General features: G+C 39.4%; 1 long non-coding RNA gene across 3 annotated transcripts in view; it reads left to right on the top strand.

Moving 5' to 3' along the window:
• The window catches only part of LOC135417857 (uncharacterized), a 40,884-nt gene extending 21,875 nt beyond the window's left edge, over positions 1-19,009 (top strand). The window contains exons 4-6 of one of the 3 annotated variants that reach the window (XR_010432244.1): positions 11,124-11,381; positions 14,796-14,851; positions 16,867-19,009. This is a non-coding gene — a long non-coding RNA (uncharacterized LOC135417857). Of the gene's footprint in view, positions 1-11,123; positions 11,382-14,795 lie in introns of all 3 variants that reach the window. The other 2 variants (XR_010432245.1, XR_010432243.1) reach the window with 2 other exon arrangements.
• The last annotated feature ends 499 nt before the right edge of the window (positions 19,010-19,508 follow it).

The raw sequence follows: 19,508 nt of genomic DNA, 5'->3' as shown, positions 1-19,508 counted from the left end.
AATGATACTAAAGGGATTGAAGTAACCTTAGCAGTGCTCCATAGCAACACCAATCTTCCCTCCTTCTTTCTCCCAGCCAGGCAGTGAGACTGTCTTGGGTATTGTCTCACCTATTCAATAACACAGCCAGGGAATGAAAAGGGTGAGGAAAACTCTCGGAAAGTAGACTAGGAAAGATTAAAAATGTTATCAAAAGGAACAGAAGCATTTCTGGGGGGTGGGAAATCAGCAAAGACAGAGACTGAGGTTGCAGCTGCACACCTTTACTCATGACAGCCTCACAAGACTGTGCAGCGTTACCTTTTCTTTCCAAGTTATTCAGCTGGAGAAGTTATACTTTAAGGTATGTTTGATGTCCAAACCATCCTTTACATATACATATACCTTTATATCTTGACATACATATACTGTGGGCTTTCCTCCATGTCCCCTTTACATTTTATTGAAGTTAGAGTTTAATATGGCTTTTGAGCTGAGAAAATTAATGGGTAAAAAAATTACACAAAACAGAGGGGATATGGCCGCAAATGAGGGGGGGATCATCAAATCCTCCCCTGAACTCCCACAAAACTGAAGGCAGCTACAAGAAGGCAGCAATCTTCATAACTACAATGTGGAGGCAGTTGTTTCTTGTGTTGCTGTGAAGCAACAGCAAAAGAAAACAAAAGAACGTTTCATCTATGCATTTTAGGCATCTCTAACTATGCCTTTGTGGAAACTGCAGATTGGTTTCATTGTGCTACTGAAATGAACCCAAGATCTTGTGCGACATTTCAAATAACGAGAACAATATATTTCTCCATTACTTTACTTACTTTAAGCACATGTGTTTTGTAGTTAATGTAGTTCCTGGTGTTATGAGAGAGCAATGAAAATGAAATCCATGCTTAATGCACTGAACTTTGACAACAGCAGCTGCAACTCAAAATTAAAATCCACTGCTCTGCTTTGCTCTAAGGGTCTGAACCAGCTTTGAGGAAGTGCTGCAGTGCACTGTGGATGAGGATTTCTGAAATGAAAAACGCCTGAACGACTGCCCAAAGGACAGATCAAATGACCAAAAGCAAACAGTGATGTGCTAGGCTGTTTGCTGAATACTCAGGTGAAATCAGACTAAACCCATAAGCCTTGGAAATTTCAAGACAAAAGAGAGATACTGAATTTTTATCATCTGCTGCAAGGCACTAATCATGGAGATAAAAGACTCATTTAGACTGGATGACTTGACCCAAAAGCCAGAGGAGGCATTGAAGGGAATGAGGTTTCTGCTGTTGGTCTCAGAGCACTTTAGATCTGGCCAGAAGACATATACACTGCAGTTTTTGATTAAGTTGTTTTGGAGGGTAGAGAAGGTGTATTTTGGGTTTTGGGGGAGGGGGTTTTTTGTTTATGTTTTTTTTTCAGACAGCAACATTGTACTGAGCATTAGTCATTTTTCTCAGGAATCTGATGATGTCCTTTAGGTGTTTAACTGAGTTTTATAATGACCCAATATATTCAGGTTTTGTTCATTTGTTTTCCCCTTATGTCATCCAGGACCTGCTCTGGATTTCTGGTTGAAGCAGGAATTATGGAAAACCCAGGCAGCCTCTGAAGGAGGGTTGATTAGAACAGCCTCTGCTGAGTGCCTGGCATGTGGTCAGCCTCAGCTGCATCCTGGCTGAGCAAGGTGAAATTCTCTCCAGTGATTTCATTTAAGTATCTACAGTAGGGATAGTGGGAGAAAAATCCAAGGATGGAAGGGTGTGCAGACACTATGATCTTAAAAAGATTATGAATGAGGACTGACAGAAAGACTTGCTGGTGCCACACTTGCCTGCTCCCAGGGGATGGTATCTGTAGCAGCCAGAACTCACCACTCAAAACTGGAGTCTTCCTATTGCCTGTCCAGAAGAGGTAGTTTTTAATCATGCACAGGCCCATTCATTTATCCCAGAGGGATAAATGGCAGGTAGGGAAATAATATGGCCCTACTGGGTCTGAAAATTGACATGTAAAGTTAGTCACTTAAAATGAAAGAAAGTGACAAGCTGAATTACCTTCCTATGATGTAAAAGGGTATTGATTCAGTGAAATAATACAGTCACATTTCTGAATGTGCTTCTTATTATATGTTAATCGTAATAATGTAAATATCTTGCAGATCTTTGTGTGCCATCCACCATTCATTTTCTATGAGGAACAGAAGTAGCAGGAGTCAATAGGTCTGACTTTGCAAGCTTTCTTTCTTTTTGCAGTTAACTTCCCATGTATTGAAATGCTCTGAATACAGATTGAGTTGCTTTGTTCGATATTTATTATTGTTCCACCTGCGTTGAAATGAGAACAGCTCTGGCTTTGATAAATAGATTCAAAGGCAGTCAAAATTCATTGTACCTCTTTTAAATGCTTTTGTGTCCTCTGCTGGAGTTCTTTTTGATAATCTCTTCCCACAAGGCTTCTCTTAAATCAAAATAGATATATTTCTTGCTTTCATAGGACATCAGTGCAAACCCTTTCATTGATCTGGATTGTCCTATGTCACATATAGGTCCAACTTTTGGGGCAGCCAAAGTCTGTTTCTCTTTCCCACATTGAGAGATGTGGTACTCTTCTTAAATCAGTGAGGCCATATACATGATAACTGATGGCTAATTAAAAATAAAGGTGTCAGAATCTGACAGTAGAACTTCACTAGCTTTCCAAAGCATACCAAAGAACATTCATTATCACAGTATGAGGTATCATAAATAATTAGTGCTAAATCTACGTGCCAAGTGAACGATCAGTATGACTTTGTATTGTGATCAACTAGCCTGTTTATTTCATTACTGTGCTCATTTGCAAGCTCAATATTTTGCCAATTCTGCCATTCACACCAGTTGTCCCAGCATTTTTGCGATGAAAGAAAAAGCCACTAGGATTGTCTTGCTATTCTCCTAAATCGCAACACCAACGAGCTATAAATATTTCACCACACAATAATAGCACAATCTTGATTTAACTCATCCTTGAGCCACTGCACCAAGAATATCTCCCTCTAGTTTTTTTAAATTTGCTAATGAGGGTAGAATAATATTACAAACTGCAGTTGTAAAATAAGGCAATATTAAGCATAAGGTTGATGCACAACTCAAAAAAACCAAAAGAAATGGAGTTCAAAGATATACATTATGTGTATAAAGTACTTCTTCAAGAATTCATGTTTGTGCTTTTTCCCTCTTCCTTTTACTCATGTACTGAATGAGGACGTTTTTTCTCCCAAGAGGAGAACAGAGTGTACAGGAAAAGAGCATTGAAATGACTAACTTACATACACACAGAGAGTTTTTACGTAAATAATGCGTTTAAATTTAGTTCCAAGATCATCCTTGTCAGCAGCTCATGATGTAACTCGCTGCATAATGAAAGAGGAGCAACATTAGTTTATAGTGATTTAGTTTTTGTTCCATAATTAAGTTTTGATGCCTGGTGCTCCAGGGCAGTGCAACAAGACACGCCTAAGCGGTGATATGAGTACTATGAAAATTTAAACTCAGGCACACACCAAGAAGCTGGAAACAGCAGAACATGAAGTGTCTAAGGCATCCAAAGAGCAAACAAATGAACAAAATAATCCACTCATTCTATTATGCCTACTTTCCTTCCTCCTTCTGCAAATCTCATACACCTGTGCCTGAAAGACACCTCCTGCTTTCACCTTCGCTTCAGGTTTAATCCAGACATGTCTCTTGGACAATCCTATTTATTAAAACTTGTTGCTGACAGTTCAGCTAACTAGAGTCCCTCGATATAGCCACAGGACAGGAAAACAGAGCTGCAGCCCAGGTGTTCAGGGTACAGAAATGGCTTGCTCACCCTTGCCCTGCACAGCATAAAGGGTTTGTCTGTGTGATTCAGCTGCTGCCAATTTGAGTAAGTGGCTAAGAGCAGTCCATTCTTGCTGTGCTATTTCCTAAATAATCCATAAGCTAGTCAGAAATTTTCCCCTTCCTTTTTTGTTTGTTTTTTTTTTTTTTTTTTTTTTTTTATGAAAAGAAATGTAATGCACCCAGCAGAAATGGGAAATATCAATTATAATAAAATTCCTAATACAGGAGGGAGAAAAACAGTGAAAGCATTTTAAAAATGTTGAAAGATTCCAATTAATTTTCCATTACAGAATTGTTCATTGTTTTGAAATTGTACAGAATGAGAATAGAAGGTAACAAAATTATCACAGCAGCATAATTGAGTTTACAAGGATTCTTAAATTTTTTTTAACCTTCTTAACATTTGTGGATGGGGAGGAAATGTAAATAGTCTAAAATATTTTCAGAGGCTCCCTTTGGCTCCGTATCTGAGCAATTGGCAAGAGGCTGCCTGGCTATATTTCCTGAGGAAACACTGAAGTGACAACTTCCATAGCAGACCCCAACTGATCCCAAGTTTTCATTAGACCGAGTAAAAGACAGGGCTGTTAACAGCAAATGCTGCATTGAAGGGAAGCAGGACACAGACACACTTGCCACTGGGCAGCATCACCCAACTGAGGGTAATTTGGGGCTACAAAAACATGCCAGAGCTCAGCACAGTCACGTATGAAAGGCTGCAGCCTCCCTGCCCCAGAAGAAGCAGGTAGATGTTGACAACAAGAAATTTGGGAAAGAGCTGGCTTTCCCACTGCAACCCAAGTCCTGGGTTTGGACCACCCAGTCCTAGTCTGCCTGAGTGAGCATCAGGCCTTGCCACTGATTTGGGACTGTGGCAAAATAATGCTCAGAGTGGGAAACTGTGGTTACACCCCTGAAAGCCAGATGCTTTGAAGCCAACAGAAGTAGTCCTGATGGAGTTTCTGAGTCAGCTATATAATTCACCAGGTTCCGCAGAAAACTAAATAACAGGTTTTTGTGTCAGAGAGAGACTACAGGGAGCTTGGCTGTCATCTACAGAAATTCATGGGAGAGATTGTGTTCCTGTTCAGTAGTTCATTTTCAGAAGGTGATTTAGCCACTTGTTTTATTCAATTTAAAATTGTCAGCCTGTTTTTCATAAGAGAAAATAGATTACAGAGCCTAAGAAACTGTCTTTTTATTCTTCACAATGGCTTCAAGCAGGTCCTCCAGTACTCCAACTAGACTGAGCAGTTTCCCTCAGCTCCGTGTCTGTGGTCTCCATGGGGAGATACATCATAGAGAGAAATCAAAATTTACTGCAAGATTAAAGGCAGTGGAGATCAGAGCAAGTTGCAAGGAATCACTGTGCATTAGATTAATGCTCAGACCAATGCTGCTTTGAATTCCTCTCCAGTTTCACAGATTACCAGGGAACAGTGGTCAAGTTAAAAACAAGGCCATTTCTTCTCATAAGCAATCACGCTTGGCTGGAACTTGTTCTGTCACTGTCTGCACTAATCAGTCACTTCAAAGTTTGCCTGGCACCCTCTGGGGCTGCCCCCCGCACATAGCCTCTCCTTGCCCTCCCATTTTAACTTCTTCACAACTTCTTAGACTGGTAGGAGAGAGCTTAGAGGGACAACTCACTAGATGCAGAGCAGGAACCTAGAGAGTATAAGGCTAAATCCAAGCACAGTGGAAGATTTCTTCTGTGAGCTTGCCATTCTACTTTGTTTCTCAAGGTAGATTTCTCTCTGCATTAACAGAAGCAATAGCCTTCAGCTCTGCTCCCTTCCTTTTTTCTCTTCTTGTGCAATGAAGAAAAACTAACTCAAGCTTAGTGGTAAGAGAGGGCATAGACTTTAACTACTGCATTTCTCCTATAGAATTTTGATAACTCCTTTGCTAACAGAGCTGGTAGAAAAGAGAATGAGAGAGGGGAGGACATTCTCTTCTTGCTTCTTTTCTTCTTCACTACTTTGAAAGTTTTGAATATTTTCACATAACTACAGAACTAACAAAAATGAGAAGGAAAATGCCTTTTGAAACAAGAAAATTCAATATTAGAAATGTGATGACAAGACACAAATGTAACTGATTGAAAAGGTTTGCTGAACAGGGAACATAGGAACAGGGAACAGCTGTCGTACAGCTCCTGCACGGGAAGAATGAAGAAAGCAAAAGGAGGAGGCTATGGGGAGACAGAGCAGCAGATAGACTGAGATTCTTTTAATTGAAAATTGAATCCAGCTTCATTCATTATATATTTTTTGTGAAACAGTGGAATTAAAAAGAAAAGGTTTCAATGAAACGTGGCACTTCCAGCTTGCTCAAGAATATCACAAAAGCCCTTATTCAGCTTCCCTTAAGCCAAGAGAAACATGTCTTTTCTGGTTCAATTTTCAGCTCTTTGAAGCAGAAACTCACTCTTTTATGTGTCCCTACAGTGCCCAGTGCAATAGGTCTCCTGTCTCAGCAGGGGCTTCTAAGTGCTATTGTAATAAAATTGATTAATCATAATTTTTAATGAACTCCTTAATATTTTCAGTATCATCCTTGACTAAAAAATATATGCAGGCTGAAAAGACATGAAAGTTTAATTTAGAATACAGTAAAGAGAACTTTTTGCTATAAGAAAATCTTACTCAAAAGGTAGTAAAAAATGCTGTTCATGCTAAGCAGATGCAGAAGGAGTAACAAACAGAAACAAAACAGAAATCTGGCCTTGAAATCTATTTTTAGCCTAAAAATTAAGTGTGAGATAGGTGAGATATGCAGTAGCATGTAGGGATGCTATTTATGACTTTAAAAAGAGCGAGCTGTAGTGTTATCTAGCTCCATCTTCATGGAAATGAAGGGCCACTCAGAGATAGATGTGTAAATCTTCCTGATGTGATTCCTCCCCACTCTTTTGCAAAGTAGCACTTAATATTGACTTCTGCACTACTATCATATAAACCCTGTGATAGCCATGGAAATGAAAGGGCCAGCTCACATCTATTGCTGGCACTGGTTCAGGTTGCAAATGTGGGTGGACACAGCTGCATCAGTCAATAAATGTTTTTAAGGCTTATTTTTCACAGCAGGAGCAGAAATGAAAGATAAGATTCAATTGTACGTGTCAACAGCCTGGGAGAAGTGCCAGTATGCCATAACCCCATGTACCAGCCCAGCCCTTTTACTCTCTAAAGTACAATTACTGTAAATTGGTTCAGAGCCTGGCAAACATACGAAGGGCACACATGTGCCTCTCTGTAAATATGCATATAAAGTACACATAAATGATCCTGATTTTCTTTTTCTCTCTGGTAAAAATTATTTAAAAGCCTTAATGTGAACTATCCTTTTTTCCTCAGCTAGGGCAGATTTCTATCTATCTGAGATAGTTTCTCTAGGCTTTCCTCCAAGTCAGTGAAGAACACAAATATGAGCAGAAGGGGCTCATCTCTCCCCGTGGAAAACACATGAAGCTTAGGCCCTTCCCATTTCTCTCCATTAGTTACAGTCCATCCTAGGCAGGGAACTGAAGCCCACACATCTTACATTTGTTGGATTAAATGCTTGCTATTTGGATGCCTAACGCCATTTGATTTGAATCTTTATATAACTGCCTATCAAAGAACCACAAATACATCTAAAAATGTTAGTTCTATATAGAAAGAACTGCCAATTTTAAAGTCTATTTTCTGTGGTAATTTTGCAACCAGAAGTATTAGGTCCATTGAACTATACAAAAATTTGCCTTTGTAATTTAGAGTTATAAAACACAATCAAACTTATAATATATAAATAGATAAGCTTTTACCCCAGAATTTAGTCTTCTTTATCCCTGACATAAAGCGAAACATATTACAGAATGATAGAATACCTGGTTGGAAGGGATCTCAAGGATCACATGGTCCAACCTTTCTTGGCAAAAGCAGGGTATAGACAAGATGGCTCAGTATTCTGTCCAGGCAAATCTTCAAAGGGTCCAACACTGGGGAATCCATCACTTCCTTGGGCAGTTCATTCCAAAGGTGGCTTCTCATTACGAAAATTTTACTTTTGAGTACAATCAGAATCTACCCAGGAGTAACTTGTGCCCGTTACTTCTCATCTTTTCCTTTTACACTCCTTGTAAAAAGGGAGTGTCCATCTCTTTCGTAGCCACCTTTAAACACCGGAACATGGTGATAAGGTCTCCCCTAAACCTTCTTTTCTCAAGGCTAAACAAAACTAGCTATATCATTCTTTCCTCCTATGGCAGGTTTCCCAGTCCTTTGATCCTCTTTGTGGCCTTTCTCTGGACCCTCTCCAGCCTGCCCACATCTTTTTAATATAGCAGGAACTAAAACTGAGGACAATATTCCAGATGTGTCCTGGCAAGCACCGAGTAGAACGGGGTAATGACTCTTGCATCTCTGCTGGTGATGCCCTTGTTGATGCAGCCCAGCATCCTGTTGCTTTGCTTTGCCTCAGCAGCACACTGCTCATTCATACCGACCTTGTACCCTAGCTCCCTTCCCACAGACCTGCTCCCCAGCTGAGTAGATTCCAGCCTGTGCTACACTCCTGGGTTATGTTTTCCCAGGTGCAAGACCTTATGCATGTCCCTGTTGAACTTTATAAGGTTCTTGTTAGCCCATTCCTCCAGCCTATCCAGGTCTCTCTGCAGAGTGGCTTTCCCTTCTGAAATGTCCACTTACCCACTCAGTTTGGTGTCATTGGCAAACTTCATCAGGGTACACTTGATCCCAACTTCCACATCTCTTATGAAGACACTAAACAGTGTCGGGCCAAATATGGATTCCTGGGGGCCTCCACTTGTGACAAGCTGCCAGTTTTCCTTCTGTTTCTGCTCCTACATACCCAAAGAAACCCTTTGTTGCAGTTTTTGATCCCTCTGGCCGATTTCAATTTGAGCTGAGCTTTTGCATTTCTCACTGCATCTCTGCACACCCTGGCAATGCCCTCGTAGTTCTCAACATCTATTCATCTGGTTTCCCATCCTTGTTACTCACCTCTTTTGGTACTGAGCACATTCAGAATCCTGCAGTTCAGCCACGCTGCTGAACAGAAAATCCCATATGTGAATGAATATGAGGAAGCTTTTTTCCCTGCAAATTATTTCTCAGAAATGTCAGCTGTGTGATAAAGCTGTGGGATTAATTAATTTAGTACGCATCTGTAATTGCCTTATTGCAATCCTTCTCTCCCAGGACTAAAGCTAAAGCTCCCAACCTCGAAGCATCTTCAAATGGTAGCTTTTTCCTAATCATAGCATGGCACAAATTTATTCTCTTACCTTCAACACATAAGGAATTTTTGTACTTCTTATATACAGGTACTATATTTATGGGCAGCCTACAAGTCTGCATAGATATTGCCACTACTTTACAGTAGAAACCACTTTAAAATGTAGTTGCTTTTTCCCATTAATGCTGAGTACCACTGGGAAGTTAAGTGCAAGACATAATTTGGATATACAGGTGTATACCATTCCTATGAAAAGCTAAATCAGATTTTAAATAAAGAGACACCACTGGATCAGATAATAATTTCACCTAATTTAGTCAAGTTAACCTTTTAGAGAGTCCAGTTATCATATTTAGCTGAGCAATGTCTCCTCCAAACCATCCAGATCTTGGTTTGACTATTTTAACAGGAATTTATGTTCCTATAGTTGCCTATGCCACTCATAGATTTTATAAACACAAACCACAAGAAGCAACAAAGCACAGGTGTGTTTTTTAACAGTGGATATTTATTTGCATGAGCACATTAGATTACTTCCACTCTGTTCACATTTGTGTACCTTTTCTAAATAAGTGAATTAAATGCTTCATGAACTTGGAGAGGTTTTTGAACTTTTACATGTATTTACCAGAAGGATCATTCTGAAGGGTTTAGCTGGACAGAGAATAGACAGTTACCTGGTCTGTTTGATTTTCACAAAAGAGACAAACCCTAAGCCAAGAATTATTCATGGAAATTACTCAACCAATAGTTGGAATAACTACATTACATTCAGGATAATTTCAAACTTATTATACACGACTAGTAATTAACAAGGATAAATTATAAATTGGATTTTAAAAAATTATTCCTGACAAGAGTATTTTTTTTTCTTCAACATAAAATGCGTACCACGGTTTTATTTAAAATCCAGGTCTTGGGTAATGTCTGATCCCATGAATAAGCACCACAAGGATCAGCAAGCTCTCATTACATTGAAAACAAACTCAACAGCCTGCTCGAAACCACAACTCAGATGAAAGCCCAGCAGTCCAAGCCGTGTAGGCCAGGAAACAACAGTGATCAAATTTATTATTTAAGGAAAGGGGTAGCAAAATGATGAGCACATCTTGCAGCAGGTATCTGCAGCCCTATGAGAGGAAGCAACGTGTCCTACAGCCCTCTGGCACCGAGTCTTTCTACTGCAGCAAATGCGCCTCTTTGTTTCACCAAGATACGTGAGCAGTCTGGGAAAAGTCTGCTGGGGGAACAGTCGCTGCAAGTCATCTTGTTTTTCTGGTACCTTAAATATTTTATTTTAATCCCTAACTAGCATATATACGTGATGAGCAAGATAAACTGAACTCTTTAACAACCTGTCTCTCTTTTTTGGACAAGCAAGCCTTGATTTACAGCACATGGGAGAAGATAGTCAGCACTTCCCAGATGACCCTTCTTTAAAATTATATGTTTTTTACATAATTTGTATTCTGGTTTCCGGCTAAACCAAGACTTTTGCTGTCAATCTATGTATGTCTGTCCCAGTCCATTCACTAATAATTTTTGTCACTCTCTGGACAATTTCAAATTCAAATTCAACAGAGGTAACTTTCAAATACAAACCCTAAAAGCATTAGTTAGCAACTGTGTCACATAGAAACAAATATTTACCTTCTGGAGAAAAGTCATTGATAACTCAGTGTAGATTTATCCTGCAAAAGTCCAAAACCAACCAGGAAATCTCACAGTATTCACCCAGCAGCCAATGGGCACATTACCTACAGGAAGCAAGTGGAGAAGACAAAAAAGGGTTAAAAGAGCAACAGGTAAGAGTTCACAGCAAACCATATTCCACTAGATTGTAGAATATCTTCTTTTTAAGGACAAGTTTTTTTAAGTTTCTTGTAAAATTTTTCATATAAATTTTTTTTAAACCATTTTTAAGTGTTATACCAAATTTCCCTCCCCTACTTCTGGACTTCTGTTTGCAAAAGTGCCCATGAAATAAACTTCTGCAGCACTGTAAATACACTTTCGTATTACTTCTTCCAGCCACATTGCAGCTTTCAGTCTTCAGCAATGAAAACATGGAAACTTCACCAGATGAAGCTTGATGGATGGAGGAAGAAAGGGAAGCACTGGCAGAAAAATAGTGTGTCAGAAGCTGGCTCTGACTGCATCTCTGAGATCAGTGAGGAGCAGGAGTGCTCCCATTTTCCAGTTCTTACAACAGACTGCTGGTCTTGTCACCCATTGTCCAGGTTTACTGGAATTCTGAGGTGGTCTTCAACACTTTTCTATAACCTCATGGTCAGTTTTTCTTTTACTCCTTTAACCACTAACATTTTTCCTCCAAAGAAGGACACATTTCATTAGAAAATGAAATTATTCTATCTCCCCTTCTTCTTTTAACTTTATCAACACCTTGACTTTGCTAGGAGCTATTCCCCAGTCACAGTGAGAGGGAAGCAATGGCCCATAATCTGAATGTAAGCTTGTCTTATTTCATCTTTCTTTTCCTAATTTAATTTTTATTTTTGTAATTCTCACATTTCCTCAGGTTATTTAGGATGACAACAGCCTCTTTCCTTGTGTGCTGCAGAACTAAAACTATTTTCAGAAGCACTAGACTCAAGGAATGAGAAATAACATCTATAAAACTTGTCCAGTTGGTTTACTTAAGCTTTGTAATACTTCAAGTCACTTGTTATTACAGACTTGCTGGACTTTCTCAGTCCCTTCAACACTGTACCCTTGCTATCTCTTTTTTTGATAAGAAAATCAACACAGTAACCCCTAGCAGACTTTTTTCTTTCCCTCTGGAGGTGTGAATCCTTATAGATTGTAGGCTGTGATCCCCAAAAGTGTTCCTTGAGTAAATGCTATTGAATCTGACAGCTACAGTAATAGTGCCCCACCACATGCATTTTCTATATAGATCATGGCCCTTTCCCTACTTCTTGCACAAAACCTTGCTGAGAATGAATGTGTGGAAGGTCCATGACATCTCCCTCAGTGTGTATTGTGTTCTATTTCCCATAGCCCATGAAAGGCTTCAACAACCACAGCTAATAAAGGACAGAGAGAAAATATGTTACAGAATAAAGTGACAGTGCAATAAATACAACTCATATGAGAGCAAGGATGTATTATTGTGGGAAGGCAATAGTTTTGTGTGATGCCTGAAGTCAGACTGTATGGTCAGAAAGAAAATTCCTGGCTTTCTGACCCATCTACCAGAGACTCTGCAGAGGAAAGGAGGGAGCAGAAGAACCTCATTATGTCTGGTCTCAGTGCATCAGCACACTGGTATGGAGAAGCTGAGTTTCAGGGCTACAGGAGCTAATGCAGTCTAAATGCACCCTTCTGTGAGTCTCATCAGAAGAGAAATCAGTCAGAGACAGAATACATATATACTTCTTGAATTACTGAACAGAAAATAAATCAGAAGTCCAAATGGTTCCACCTCAGTTCAGCATGCCCAAACTAATTTGCTTATATTAATATTTTCATTCAAATAAGCCTTCTCACAAAAAATAAAGCACAGTGCTAAGAAAAATCATTGGTCCTGCAGCTGTGATCAGGGAATGAATGAGACATGACAGTGCTCTTGTAGAAGTTCAGACAGCCTGAGCTTGCCTCAGTCATCTTTTCCTGCGGTGGCAATATCCTGTGTGATGTAGTTTTGTGTCATTTCTGACATTGTCATTTCAGATGCTGTAAAATCTTGGAAGCAAGAGAAGGCACCAGGGTAAGAGGGGAGGAAATAGAAAAGAAAATACTATCTGACAACATATATCCAGTCCCTTGTGTCATGGCAAGATTTGCACGACTTGCCAGAATAACCCTCAGTCTGATCAAAATGCACCCACAGCCGGCTTGGCAAACAAGCCAAGCCTCGGAAGCCACCTCTTGGGTTGCTGTTATAACCTACACAGCAGAGGGGTCCTGCAGCATTTGGTCAGTTGATTTGAATTTTCCCTTCACATAGCAACCTTCCTCCTTTCTGAGCAAAAAAACTGAAGTCTGAGCTGACTGCATTTCTCTGCTAACCAGTGGTAGCAAACTGGACAAGAAAAAGGCAGTTTTAGCTCAGTTAGCAGCATTTACACAGGCTACTTTTCTTCAGGTTTCTTAAGAGCTGATTCTCTGGAGTCTCCCAGTAGGGTTGAGCCGACATTGCAGCCTTCCCTCTAAAAGGGTGTGAAATTATCTGGGCACATGTTTTTTGTGTACATTGACAGTAACATGGTTGTCTGAGGTCTGTCCTACTGTCAAGCTAATCAGGTTCAGAGAGAAGTTGACAGGCAGATGAAAGGACACCTAGCACAACTGGAGATGGCAGATTTCTTTAGCAAATCATCATAAAACTCGTTAATAAAGGATATAAAACATTTCTTTCTAAATCACATCTGTCACATTAATACTAACCCGCTAAAATGTCATGACTTTCTCTGCCACTATGAGACTGATGAGCCTTTTAATGCAAATTCTTCCCATTATCAGATTGATTTCACAACCTTTGATGGCCAGTCCTGGCTAATTAGGTGGTCAAAAAATGTTCCAATTAATCTGTGTTTAATTAACCAAAACTATTTCATTGGAAAACTATACCCTTCCAAGAATTTTCAACAAACATAAAATGGGATTTTTGATGGGAATCTGTGTGATCACTGACAAAATTCCATCTCTTTTCCTGCCCTCCCTCCCTCATCTGAGTACTTGAAGGGCTTCAGGTCCTGGATTCCAGAGCAGTCTAACGTTGAGATATGAGGAACAATATTTCTGAGGCACAAATTCAGGAGGATACTGCAGAGACAAGAAGGAGGTTCTAGACATTCCCTGGTGTCCAAACCGCTCAGGGAAAGCCAGTCTGGGACCTCCTGTCCCTCATCAGTGAAACCATAACTTTCAGTTTTGGTGACCCTGCAAGAGACTCTCACATATGCACTGTGATTCTGTTAGATGTGACAAATTTGTGGACAAATTAAAGATGGACTTACCAGGGCAAAATGTTTAAAGCAGCTGTACAGATTCTAAGCTTTGGAAAAGTGACTCTTGATTTAGGTAGCCTTCAGTGTTGAGTTCTCGTTTCCCAGAAGGTACCCATGTTCAGGTTTCAAGTGTTAAAATTCTATTTAGGTAGTTTTCAGGTCCTCAAAATATTGAGCAGCTGCTCTGTGAAAGACAAAACCCTCAGGAAACTCTAGTGTCAGAAGCCCAAAGGGGAAGTAACCAGAAATGCCCTGCCCCTCTGTGGTGACAGTTCTGTCAGCTTCGTGGTTCCAGCAGGTAAAGAATTGGAAGTGGCTCACTGTTTGTTCAGATAAAAATATTAGGTCATTCAGTTCTGGGTTTGTTTTTGTCATTGTTGTTTTTGGGTTTTTTCTGTTTTGTTTTGGGTTTTTGTGGGGTTTTTTTGTTTTGTTGATTTGGTTGTTGTTGTTTTGTTTTATTGATTTTTGTTTGAGTATTTTGTTTGGGGTTTTTTTCTGATGCTTTCCTAAGAAAGGGGAGACCAGGTTACAGGGAAAATCAGGATGATTTTGGTAAGCATGTATTCTGGTATTTGATGCATTAATTGAGAGGTAACAGTGGTTACCAAAACAAATGCATTAAAGAAATAAGAAATAACATAGTCTGCATACCACAGAGAGAATAAAAATGAAGCACCACATTATGGTCTCATAACAGTTGATGAAATTTCTGTTCTCTTGCTTCCAGACTAACTGTACCTGATTTACTTTATTACAAGATCATAATCTGGTCCATATTTAAAGGTACTTTCTATTTTTTCCAAGATGATTTTGGGTGCAAAACTGAAAAGGAATTCTGGTAGAGGAGTATTCTATCACTTACCAATGGAAAAAAAAATGGTCTAGCATTCATTGTGTTACACTGATAAATGTAAATAGTGACAATTCATGAACAAAATTCTTTCTAAAGCATGAGATCAGAATACTAAAAAGTAATTGTATTCTGAGTTCTTTTAATTCTTTAGTTTATTAGTTGTCAAAAAATTAGAGTTGGTTTTCAAGTTCTTTCCTTCAGCAAGTCAAAAACTTGCTTGAAAAAAACCAAAACATTAAAAAAGAACAAAAACAAAAACAAAAGAAAGACAAACCGGGGTTCTGGATGAATTCTGGACTTGCAGAGAAATACCAGGTATGGAAAAATCACAAGAAAACTACACCACATGCCAACATTATACTCTTACACTCTCGGGTGATATAAAGATAACTGGAATTAAGCTTTGAGTTTTATTTCGATAGAAATAAACTAAGAATTTATTTCAAAAGAAAGAAACTAAGAATTAACTCATAAGTTAATAATTTATTAATGATTTCTGCCTATGTTACTCCAAAATTTCATACCTTCTTAAATATTTTTATGTTTTTATAGTTCTTGTTTACAGTGGTAGTACAGTTATTGCTACAGTACTTGAAAGGCATAAAGGGAAAATTTTACATCAGTCATTGAACAGCATTGGATTGTCTGTGTTTTTCTACAAAGCCAGAGAAAGTACTTACAAAGTACAGTTTAGTGATGTTCAGTGTGTTTAGGTGATTATTAGAGATCTCATAGGGATTGACAGCATAAATACATTTGAATGTCTTGAAAAGAAAAACTTTTCTTTTGACTTTAAAATGTTTTATACATCACAAAATTTAATATATGGCAAAGCAGAAGTAGTTTTAAACAGGTTTCAGCTGTTCAATAGTCCTGTTTGTAGGTATTTATTTGGTAGAGAATGGAAAAGAATGAAATATGGTTTAATTAAAACTGTCAAAAAGGCACCAAAATTAACTTAGCAGGAGGGATAAAGTTAACAAATCTTAGCTTTTTGTCTCTCTGTATGATCAGCACTCATATACCACAGTTATTTGACCTGTTAAGAGATACACAAAACCACACAGCCAGCCCTCCTTTATTGTAGCTTATTGTCTTGGACACCGCAGGAAGAAAGACATAATAGAGGCAATGTGGTTTAATTAGGCCAGAACTTGATTAACTTTGCACATTGGGGATGTCTTTCAGAATTCACTCATCTAGAGCAAAGATTACTCATTGTACCATCTGGAGGAGGGTTGCCCACTGCCCTGCTGCCCTCCCAGCACTTAACCTGGCCTGGCCTCCCCACAGGGAGCTGCTCCTTCAACCCACACGGGAGATGAGGGGAGGGAGGGCAGACTCTGGACCTGTGCTCTGGCAGCCAGGGAAAGCCTGACACCCTAACACCTGCTGCATTGCAAGACACCCACTTATATTGTTTTAAAAGCCTTGCTTGACAGGAAATCCAGCTCTTGATGGACAGCTACCTTGAGAGGATAAATATCCAGCTGCAGAAACATGACCGTGACCTGATCTATATTACTTACCATCAGCCTGTGAGAATGAGATTGGAAGTAAACACAGCAAGTAATCCTGTTTAAGAACACTATAAACCATCTTCATAGATTAGACTAGTGACATCATTTTCAAAAACACTGAAAGTAATATCATCAACTTGTTAAAGACAAAAATGTATGTGGTGGGGTTTTTTTTCCTTTTTGCTAGTAGAAGATATAACATCTTCTCTTCTAAAACCAGGTCAGATATGAGGGTGTTTCCCAATGAGTGGAACAGGGGCAGTGATGAGGGAATGTTTGCATCTCATCCAAACATTCCATTTCCATTTTCCTTCTGATGTTGCCTCTTCCTCTCCCCATTATAAATATTTCATTTTTATCCCATTTTAAATGATGTTTGAAGTGTTGTGTTTTGCAATGCTAAACTGTAATGTTTGCTCTTGCAGGAATGCTGCCTTTTCCTTCAATGAAATTCTGAGGAAGTCAACCTGTAGTTGTGATATATTTCCTGTAATTGGAAGACATTTTGCATCAAAATACCTCAGGATAGTAATGCTCTGTATGTTCAAATCATCCTTTCCTTTAACTGTTCCAATTTGACTATAAAAGACTCGCATTCGGCATTTCTCTCACAGAGTCCCACACTAGCGTGGTAACAACTGCAAATGTAATAATGATCGTCCTCCTGTGGTCACGGTGCTCTGCCAAAGCTATGGTTTTGGAATGACCATATGCATTCCAAATCAGCGAGTTTGCAAAAGACATCCTAATAACTGGTATGGGGTTTCAGAACGTGCTTAGCTGCCTTGGCGTGTTTGCAAAAAGAACATGAGAGCAGCAAAATAAAATCCTGCTAACGTGCTCTGATGTGCTTCATTCAGAAAGTTCACTACTCTTCTCTGTCCTCCTGTGCCCACACAGACATTCATCTCATGCATTACTCACACTCCTCCCCTCATGACATTTCCTCTGCCTTCCCTGTGAAGACATTTATCCACGCTCAGTGCTGTTTACTACATTAGAAATGTCCCACGCATTTACTATTAGACTGAATGCTCTTTGCAGGTAAGATCAACCCATGATCCACCTACAATTCAGCAAGCATGAGTGCCTCCTACCATCCCGAGGACAGAAAGATTATACTTTGTGTGCTGAGCACCATCTGAACATATCCACACCAACATTCATCCATAAGCCCTGACAAGTGAGGGGTTTTTTTCGAAGAGGCTTTCATTCCCTTGCATTCTATTTCATGCTTTCATGCTATGTGTAGATTTTCCTTTACAGTAATTTTGGTGGAATTTTAAAAGAAGATCCAGAATCTTCTACAGAAAGTCCTCTGTGAAATTACTCGATCCAGAAAGGGTTGTCTGTTCCGCTTATTTTATTTCAAGCAAGAAAGATGTCCCTAGAATACTATATATAATTTAGTCTGAGCAAAATATAGCATGTACTATGATGTGAGCATTGATTTTTTTTTTTCTTTGCCCATCTATTATCTCAATGAACATATTTGGAGAAGGTACAACAGTAAATCAGTTGTAGAAATTATCCTTGAATTAAGATGAGAGAAGAGAATTCACAGCACTGTCACCTGGGCACATATAAGAAATGGAGTTATTATGCTCACCTTCTCTACTAAAACAATGCATTAGAAAGGTTTGGCTTCTTGTAAGTAATTTCATAAATACATTATTATCTAGCAACAGGCAAAAAACCCCCCTGTGACTATTGGCATTATCTACGCTTCATCTGGATTCTGGAGAGCAACATGAATGGAGAATGGATAAGCTGACAGACATAATACATCAAAGGAATTAAAAGCAGCACCTGGTAGTAAATGTGTATTTTACAGCTACTTCCTGAGCTGCTCCAGACAGTGTTACTGCTTGAATTCACAGCGTAAGGAAAAGTCTAGATTTTGCAACCTACCCAGTGATGGGAATGTGATTGCTTTTATAGTCCATATCTGCCACCTATTACCTGTCAGCTACATCACTCTGGTTTTGTGCACTCCATTCAGAACACCTACCAAGATAACCTACAAATAACTTCACTTTTTGAGGAGGAATAAAAAGAATTCCACTTAGCCGTAGCAGGGCTTGTCACTAAAGCCATTAAGACATTGGGTTTTTACACTGTATCTCTGCTGGATACAATTTGAAACACCACGTTTTCCAGCTTTGTACCTTATCTCATATATATGTTCACAGGCACACAGTTAAACTCAGGCTTAATGTAATTTGACTAGAAAATCCATTTAAATTGTTCACAGAATAAAAGATTATTTCAGAACAAGGTGTCTAGACGGCATTTCTATTTAATTTCTGGTGAGATCATTCTAAGTCCACTTCCAGCACTCATCCAGGGGATTTCCACCACAAGCTTTTGCTGCATTAAAGGCAATGTCTACACTGGGGTTTTATTCTGATTCTTGATGACAGACCAGTGTTGCTTTACTAATCTGAGCCCTGCCACGTGCTGCTGTTTACAGTGCTAGAGATTATTCTAGACTGAAGGTGGGTCGGTGACACAGGAGCAAGGAGCAGCTCTGCGTGCCTGCGCTGTGCTGTGACCACAACCCCATCACTGGTCTTAGGTGACCAGTAGAGAGAGGAAAGATATGCATCTTAAACACCTCATATTATTGATGACAAACACCACGATAATTTTTAACACGCAGGGAGCCCCCACACAAGTCACTCCTTCAAGGAAGTAATTGGGACTTGAAGCAGCTTGGCATTGGTGCAGTGAGTTGGTCTCTGTCACATCAGGAAATGCCTGCTGGATGTACAGTCATTAGAAAGCTACAAGGCTCTTCCTTTATATTCCTAATCAGTGAGTAAACTGATAAACAGAGGACTGTTCTACCCAATCTCACTCTCCCAAGATCTCCGTTACCCCAAGTACAATATACACGTCTCCTTGGAAACCAGTGCACCATGCCCTGTGCACAGAAATCCACTCTGCAGAACCACACCCCAGGTGCCTGAGTACAGCAAAAATAAAAGGTTTTACTCTTCCAGGGCACTTCTAGTAACTGAATTCAAGCAGGAAAAGTCATTAACATATACGCAGAAGTGCATTT

Source organism: Pseudopipra pipra, chromosome 8 (assembly GCF_036250125.1).
Source record: "Pseudopipra pipra isolate bDixPip1 chromosome 8, bDixPip1.hap1, whole genome shotgun sequence".
Taxonomy (NCBI): Eukaryota; Metazoa; Chordata; class Aves; order Passeriformes; family Pipridae; genus Pseudopipra; species Pseudopipra pipra.
The sequence above is the reverse complement of the archived record's forward strand: the minus strand, read 5'-3'. Positions and strand labels throughout refer to the sequence as shown.